This window comes from Oncorhynchus masou, chromosome 26 (genome assembly GCF_036934945.1).
Source record: "Oncorhynchus masou masou isolate Uvic2021 chromosome 26, UVic_Omas_1.1, whole genome shotgun sequence".
In the NCBI taxonomy this organism is placed as follows: Eukaryota; Metazoa; Chordata; class Actinopteri; order Salmoniformes; family Salmonidae; genus Oncorhynchus; species Oncorhynchus masou.
In genome coordinates, this window is record NC_088237.1 from 22,730,030 (window position 1) to 22,739,137 (window position 9,108).

Below are 9,108 nucleotides of genomic sequence, written 5' to 3' on the forward strand. Positions count from 1 at the left end.
GTATTTTCTTTCTGTGCCGTTCTACTTTTCTCACGGTTAGGTTAATGGTACGGTGACCGAGGAAAGGTTGCCATCAAGTCTCAAATATAACAAAATACTGTTTTGTCAATTTGGAAGGTTTTTGTCTGAAATATAGTAAAATCTAAATCCAGCTATGATGGATATTGTATCTTAATTCTACTTTAAGATTCCTCAATGAAATGAAAAACAACAATTTTCATGCTTTATGTTGTACGTTTTGGTACATAGAAGTACAAATGTGTGTAGATTATCACAGCAATACAACGTTCCAGTATAAAATACACATTTATAATTGCCCTCCTAAGATCCATTAATACTTTGTCTTCCAAAACGGTTGTGCAACACCGTTGTCTCAAAAACCCTCGTAGTGGCATGAGTAGTGTGTGTATGAACATGTCACAACCTCACTTCCAAGAATGGATTCATTTGTTTGTATGCTTTTCTTGGGATTTGTGTTCCCATGGTCTGTTATGTGGGTATTGTGGTGGGAACTAGTATTGTGGAGGTGGGTGAAAAGACACTGGTCTTTGATAAGGCTGTCTGGCCTGGAGATATGTGGGAGAGAGATGCTCTTCACTGGCTGGTGAGGTGTTCAGCCACAACCTTGGGGGAGGTGGGGGTACTTCTGGTTGGAATAGGGGGGGCATCCTTGGCCTTATTGCCCTCAGATCCATGGTGTGACCTGGGACAACCCCCTCTGAGGGCCAAATCGCAAGAGTCCTTACCCTCACACGGCTTCTACAGAAATAGAAAACTATAAATGTAACGGTGACTGCCAGAAAGAGGCAGCAGACCACTAGCAGAGCTGTCAACACACTGGCCATCCAATGATAGGGGTCTGTCTGTCGCACTGATGCACCAGTGGGATCCGAGGCTGGGACTGTGTTGACAGAAGTGGGATATGGAGTACTGGTGGAAAGAGTGGGACTAGAGGCTATAGTTGTGGCAGTAGTTGGGCTGGAGAAACAGTCATGTCTGAAGCTCACAGGGCCTACCTTCCTGATGGGGAACTCTGGGAGCATTGCCTGGCTGAACGCAGGGCTACTCTGTCTGGCCCCTGAACTAATTTCCTCCCACATGCGCCAGACCTGACCCACAGGGCACCGTCCCTCGTCACCATCACCCCCCACCTGGCATAGGGTGAAGTTGTACCAAGACACAATAGTGGATCCAGGTGCCAGGGACAGCACGGCAAGGTGGTGGCTGCCAGAGTCATTGAAGAAGCGGGACAACTTGTCCAGGAGAAGCTCCACCCTGTGGCGCTGGCTGAGGAGGGAGTAAAGGCTCCGGTGAGCTATGAGGCTAAAGCTGTGGCAGGGCTCCGCATGGCTGCGGTGGAGGTCCAAGGTGAGGGGGAGCCAGGCAGCCAGGCCCTGATTGTCCCGAGCAGCCAGCAGCAGCTGCTGAGGGGCAAACTGCAGGTCCACTTCAAGAGGGACACCATGCAGCTCAAGTCCATCCAAGGCCACCCAGGACCCTAGAGTCACAGGAGGGCCATCTATGAACGTCAGCTCCAGGGAGAGGGACTCTGCTGCCCCATCCTCTGGATCCAGAAAGGTCCTTGATGGTATTGTGTAGTGGAAAGGGAAGCCGACGGTGGCTTCCAGAAGTGGGATGGACTGCAACACTTTGGGAGGGAGATTGGAGGGCCCTGGAATAACATCAGTACATGTTTAGAAAGACCGTGACATCATGCCAACGTTCATACAGAGAGTTAGTTATGCATGAGAAATGTGATGTGAACGTTAGTAGTACACTAACCTGAGGAGGCAGCTGAAGGAGACATGGGTGCAGAAGATGCTCTAAGTAGTCCAGTTGGAGCAAGGCCCAAAGACACCTCTCGCATCTCAACTGGACCTGATGAGACGCTTGAAGTTGTGTCATACTCTCTCCAGCCGGTGCTGAGAATCAGTAGGGAGGTCGAAGGGCAGTAACCTGTGATTGGACACACTGTGATTGCTCTGCCCATGCTTGTGATACCTTGAGTCCTGGGCAGTGATTGGTGCATTGATGACACAGCTGACCTGCTTGTGGCACTGAGGACAGATGCTGGAATGCTGGAGGTTTGTGTGGTTACTGAGATGCTGGGTAGACTTTGGGAAGAGTGAAGGGATGAGAACGATGTAGCAGTTACAAGCTGATTGGTCTTGGAGAGAAACTGCAAAGAGACGTATTCTGAATTTTTAACTGTTATGGCAGCTGTTTGTGGACGATCCTTGTGTGACTCTGAGGAAAACTGCCTTGAGGTGTCCGTTTGGATGTAAACTGGATCAGAGTAGTGGTCTCTTATCTCTAAATCACTGAACTTTGATGGGAGCGGAGTCTGTTCTTTCTCTGCACTCTGTGACATGAAATCTAGAGAATCGGTGGGGAAAGTCTGAGTGGAGTTACCCAGCGTGTTCTCCTGGGCTATGGACTGGATATACTGAGGGTAAGAGGGATCCAGACTCTGCAACAGAAGGAGGGAGGATTCTGTGTATAGTCTTTGAACAGCAGACAGTTCTACTGGCCAGAGCTGGCCGTGAGCTGTTGTCCCCAGGATCTCTACAGTTGCCTGTGGAATACTATATGAACTGTCAAAGTTGGATTCAAAGTCAGCCGTTGTTGGCGTCATCATGAATAACTCTGAATCTACGTATAATTCCGTCCTTGGTACTGAGGTTATTTCAGAGTACAGTTCACTTGTGGCTGGAGCAGCTAATGGTATTTGAGTCAAGGAAGGCTCCAGAGTCATGTTGCTCTCCATTTGCCAGGATTGCTTAGCTGATATTGGCGATAGGAGAGGTACATGTGATGGTGAGGCTATGGATTGTGCACCAGTATGCTGTGTCTTTTGGCTGAGGTCAAATGTCTGCGATCCTGGCCTGTCACCCATTGGTCCTGCAGTTATCTGAACACTGTGGGTTTTAGGTCTATGGTCATCTGCTAAGACGGTCACAAGCTGACCGCTGTGAGTCAAAGGCACTCCTCGTACAGGCAGGTCCTCGTACAGATAAAGAGGTGAGGAAACGTATGTTGTTACAGGAGTTTTGTCAAAGGCTAACTGCCTACCATTTACTCTACTGAATGTCGATGTTAATCGGTTTAGGTCAACCTGTTGAGGCGTGCTTACTAATTTTCCATTTTCAGATTGTGAAACTGTGGTCACTAACCTCTCTAGATTGAATGGCAATGATGTGTTATGCGTTCTGGTCTTCTCCAGTTCTAACTTTAAGAACATTGCCAATGAAGGTAAGTTTGGTGTGAGTGTTGAACCCTCCAAAGGTGATGCAGACTTGGTCCTTGATTTCTCAAGAGAAGAGGGCATAAATGTTTGCCTCTGCTGTTCTGTAAGTGAAGACATGGTCAGAGACCTCTTGTGTAAAAACTGTAGAGATTTAGTCGCTGGTTGCGTCAGTTTAGAGCCAAGCCAGATGGAGAGGTGACTCTTCGTCAGATCCTGGCCTGGGACAGTCAGGAGTTGGAGATGAGAAGTGGATGTATCGGACAAGTGACAAGTTTCAGGCTCTTTCATAGTCTCTGTGATGCCCGTGTTGTTCCCTAGGAAAAATGTATAGAGATACAGGTCCTTTCAATTATCTATTTTTGTGTCCGTCTTTAAATGTCCTTCAACATGACATAGCAAACATAAAGTACATTCCCCGACTTACTCCCCTCCCTCTGCCCTTTTGACCTTCTGATTGGATGGGATAGATAGGAGTTTCTACATACGCACACTTGTCCATATCCTCTCAGATCGTAAAGGGCAAGTCAATGAGGAGGGTTGGAGAGTAAGTTAGTCACAGATGGAAGAATAAGACTTACCAAACAAGTCTAGGCTATACTTTGACTGCCCGCCTTCCAAAGTAGAGGTGGGTAGAAGAGCTGGGCCAGTATCCTCAGCTAGCCTTGATGCAGTCAGGAATCCATGGCCCTTTGAAAGGGGGCATGGAGATTGAGGAGTGCCCTTTGATTGTTTAGTGATGTTGTCCAGTAATACTGTAGAGAGAATGCTTTCAAGTCTAGGGGTCTCTGATACTAATGAAGGGTAAATACTGTGGAGGCGAAGGGTTTCCAATAATATTGGAGCAGGCCAAGGGGTCTCAAGTAATGTCATAGAGTAGATACTTTGGAACGCCAATATACTTTTCATAGACAAAATAATGGAGGACTGTTTTGGCACTCCCACAGCACTAAGCAAAGACAAGTGAGAAGCTGGAACAATGGAGCTCAAGTGGGAGTCTGTATAAATGGGGTCAGTCCTCTCTGGACGCTCCAGGTTTATTGAAGTAAGCACAGAGTCTGGTCCCACTAGTTTCCCCATAGTGGTCCTCTTCACCATAGTCTTCTGTGCAGATTGGCTTAGCTGTGCTCTTGTGTCTCCAGGTGGGTCTAATGTTAGCTGGGAGGGCTCCATTATAGATGTACGTCTACTGTGCTCTTTTGTCCATGGTGGTGCAGTTTGGACTAGTGTCAGTGGTAGAGATCTTTGACTGATGGTGCTCTGGTCTACCAGGTTTATGGTTGGTGTACTTTGTGAAGTCGATGGGTTCATTGTTCTTCCACTAGAATCATACTCTGACAACAAAGTTGGGCTCCTGCTTATAAAGGCTACATAGACAGTGTTGTGAAGAGCTGAGGCAAATGTTGTTACGCTATGGGTGTGTGTGTCCATGGAAACGTGTCTGTGTTCTCTGAATGGGAATGTGTATGTTTGCTGTGTTGGAAAACATTTAGTTGAAGATGTCGCGATTAGCTGTGAGTGGATTGATTCTCTGGACATACTAACAGTTGATACCATCTCAGTTTTGGGGGCTGTGTGAAATGTATGCCTCTTCAGTGATTGTGTGAAACACTCTGGGGGGAGTAGGGTTGATTTGAGAGGCATGGACAAAAAATCGTCTCTCGTGCCAGATGGTGGTGATTGCAAAACACCCTCACAAGCAACAGATGATGTTAGAGGGTAACTTGAGGCCTGTGTTAGTTCTAGGTTTGGGGCCCCAGTGTGTCTCTCCAGGATGGCTGTGGGGTATGACATCATCAAACTAGTAGAAGGCTCTGGAGCATGTATGTGTGAAAGCTTCAGTCTGACTGACTCTGGCACCTGTGTTGGTGGTGGGAGAACTACAGTTGGGGTGGCTGTATGATACAGAGGTTGCAGGCCCCTCCTGATCCTAGGAAGCAACCCTTTGCAGAGAACCCTCCACCCTAGTATGGGGACTCCCAACATGGTGGTCAGCCGACCTGAGGCAGTGCTATGCTCCAAAATCCGGGCTAAGTCTGATAACTGCTCCCCCACCCCACAACCGACCGGCCACAAGAGCTCGGCAGCCTGCCCTCTTCCCAAGGTCCCTTGCCCCTTTCCCTGGGTAGTGTCAGCAGTCAGGGGATCCTGCCTGCACACCCTGGTTTTCTCTCTCTGCAGTGCAGTGGGGCCCCTCAACGAGAGGAGGTGGATGGAGCCAGGAGCCATTCGCAGATAGTCAGCCATTGTGCTGGTCAGCTGTACACGTTGGTCTGCGTCCAAACTGCCAGGGTCCACCTGAAGCATTAGATCAGCCCAGATGACATTCTCCCCCACAGGGCAGACAAGACCGGCCCTATCAGACACACCACCAATTCGGTCAGTTTATAAAGTGAATTTAAATACCTACATTTCCTAAATTGGAAAATAACAAATTCATAAATTGAACGGATCAACTTTATTTAAAGCTGGAATCCTTAAATGTAATTATTTATTTACATATAAATTAATTATATATACACCTATTGAATCTTGAAGAATATAACTTATAAGTGCCTAATGAGCTTAGTTCAACTGTCATACCTCATCAGAACTCAAAATACAAACATGTTTTACTCCGTTTGTAAACAATATAAATGTAAACAAAGTCTGAATAGCCTTAAAACATGGTTTAAACTCTCATTTCGATATAATGGATGGTCATTCCTTGCATCTATAGCTCTATGAATTTGAGCGTGGTTACATTTCTCCAGGCCCATCCCTCAGCTTTTTACCGAAACACAGGCGGAGTGACCAAATTTATTTTTAAATTTAATCAATCAATACATGCAATGCACATGATGAATATAAAATGATCAATGTCCTCTTACTTTATGTGTGTAGAGAGTAGGCTCCCCTCTCCCACTGTTCCATTAAGGACATGAAGATGAAAGTAGGTAATTGATACACAGTGGCCTGCGACGGACACTTTAAGAGGGTACTGCCCACAATCTTCCCTCAGAGCCAAGCCAAATAGCTTGCCAGTCTTCTCGGTGAACGCCAACCAACTTGGTATTGCATCATCATTGGCCAAAGAGACCTGAAGGAGTGGATGAACTTTCATTCAGTAACCCTTTTCCTCCATGAGTTACTTAATTATTCTGCCAGGCCTATATGGCCATATTCCATTGTAGTTGTGTAGTCCAGAACTCCCCAGCCAAATCAGGAAACAATGTCCCCACTTGCGTGTTTGAAACAAACATTCGCTACCAAGCTATTGATATATCAGCCTCTAGTTGACATTATTAATGGCCTTGTATTTAAATGGCAACTTTCAGTACAGTCAGCTCACCTGATAGTGCTGAAAATGTCCCCGGATGGCTGGCAGGGGGAGTGGAAAGTAGAAAGCTGTCCCAGCTTGGACTGTGCAGTTTGGGAGGCCCTGCTGCTGTCCCACTGGAGGACAAGAGTGTGGTTTCACCCAGCCCTGGGACTTTGACACACATCCCAGCAGCATCAAGATACAGAGGAGAGGGGAGAGAAATTCCAAAAGCATGGACTCCACTTCCTCTGTACCTTCGTATCCAATAAGGAACAACACCCGTTGTGCCAGGTATCCACTTGGAGGGTGAATACACCGTATCAGGTCCCTTGGTCTCCCCTCTCACATTTCCCCCAGTCATCCAAACCGACCAAATAAACACATATTCCAATTGAACTTGTGCGAGGATCCTCAGGCTTATGAATACATCTGGTCCAGAAGAATGCAGTAATCAAGGTCCAGGAGAGCAGTGCAATGTTCCTAGCAGGAAGCACCAGTTGAACATGATCCTTCAAGCCGTCCTCCGCATTGCTGTCATACCATGTCCTTATGTGTCCAATTACTAGGCTGCCTGGTTACTAGGAAACCAGAAATGCTACCAGGCAGGGACCCTCCAAAGGCTTCTATGACACATTCAAGATTGGCTGAACACATTGCTTTCTATAGTTGTACATATTCAAGGTTCCACTTTACTACCATATAGAAAATAATATAAAATAGCCTTACATTATAACTGTAACTCAAGTTATGTGGTCTATGTATAGGAAATGCACCTGTCAGCTCATTTATGTAGACAAAACCCTGTAGCAACATGCACAAGATATAGCAACATGCACAAGATACAGCAACATCAAAAAGCAGCCCCATCCACCCCTATTCTTCAGCCATGTCCTATTTCATCCCCCTCTTAGTTGTGATGGATAGAGAGGGGGATGTTGACAAACCCAGGGGGTGACATCAACGAGAGACTTTTGAAAAATTAACTATCACTGGGTTTCTCAATGCCGCGAGGCTTTAGTTGCCCTTATTCAGCTCTCCACTGTGAAAGAATGTGGTCAGGACAACAGTGGTCAGTTGTTGCTCAAAGTCTCTCAACATTTCCCTTTTGACTTTTTCTTTACTTATGGAGTTGAGTAACAGAGCGTTACTTAGCTTAGATTTTAACTGACCCAGTTTCCCTGCAGTGAAATAATGCTTGGCTTGAGTTGCAAGCTGACCCTTGACAAAGTGACCACCTGGTCCTGCTGGGTTTGGGTTTATGCTGTGAGGTCACACCTGAACTAACTTGTAATGGGGTCCACCATGTCTGAGCAGGGTGTCTGTTCAGATAGCTACCTGGATATGGGCCAGGCAGTTTAATGCTTAACATGAGGAAATTGGCACACTGGAATCCCAGACCATAATGATTCCTTATAAGGGATGTAACTGACGGTGACAGAATACAGCCCAGTGTAGTAGTGCAAAGCTAAAATAAATCAGTAAATCATAAATTCCACTAATATATTTTTCACAGTGTGGTCAACATATTTTTACTACAATTGTTTTTGCATTTTAGTCCACATGAGTGTACTGTAATGATCAATTATTAACTTGTTATGTTGACAACACTAATAAACTCCAAGGACTAGAGGGAGGAGTTAGAATATATTCTCAAATTACATTTGGTTTTTCCTCTGAGAGGATAAAAAAAATGCACATTGAGGTAAGTTTAAACAGTTTTACCATCTTATATTTGTTTTGCCATATTGATTGTACTTGGGAGTACACTTTGGTATGTCTCAATGCTGAAACATCAATCAAAGAAGTGTCTACTGAACTTGAAGAGAAATACTACAAAGTATATAAAACCAATTAAATATGTGATACAGTATCTATTGAATATTGGAACATTAAAATAGGACTACATTTATTTTAAAATGTTACACTGTACTTGCATAATTGACTGACATTTAGAAATAAAATAATATTTTAAGGGTGTACTGTTCTGTCTTTGATATGTTTTATGAAAATATTGCAAAAACATATTACAGAATTGTACAAGATCCATTTATTTACATAACAATATGATTGTCTCATAGTTTCCAGATATGAAACCACAATGAATTTGAATTTGAATTTTTTATTTTATTATTTTTCTATTTCACCTTTATTTAACCAGATAGATAGATCAGTTGAGAACAAGTTCTCATTTACAACTGCCCACTGTTCCTAGGCTGTCATTGAAAATAAGAATTTGTTCTTAATTGACTTGCCTGGTTAAATAAAGGTAAAATAAAATATTACCATTTTCTTACGTGCATGACCATCCACAAATTTCCATCCACCTATAGTATGTGGTTCCGGTGTAATGCCTTTGCAAAGAGATTTGTTTTGTATTGGATGCGTGTGTGTGTGTGATTGTATGTGTGTGTGAGTGAGTCAGTCAGGAGACATTGTCAGAGGTTGTCCACTATATGCGACAAATTGAAGAAGTCATTAATTTTCAAAGGAAGGAAACACCTGTTAACCCTCCTATTATGTTGCGGATCAATTTGACCCCTAAAATACTAGTTACTAGTTATAC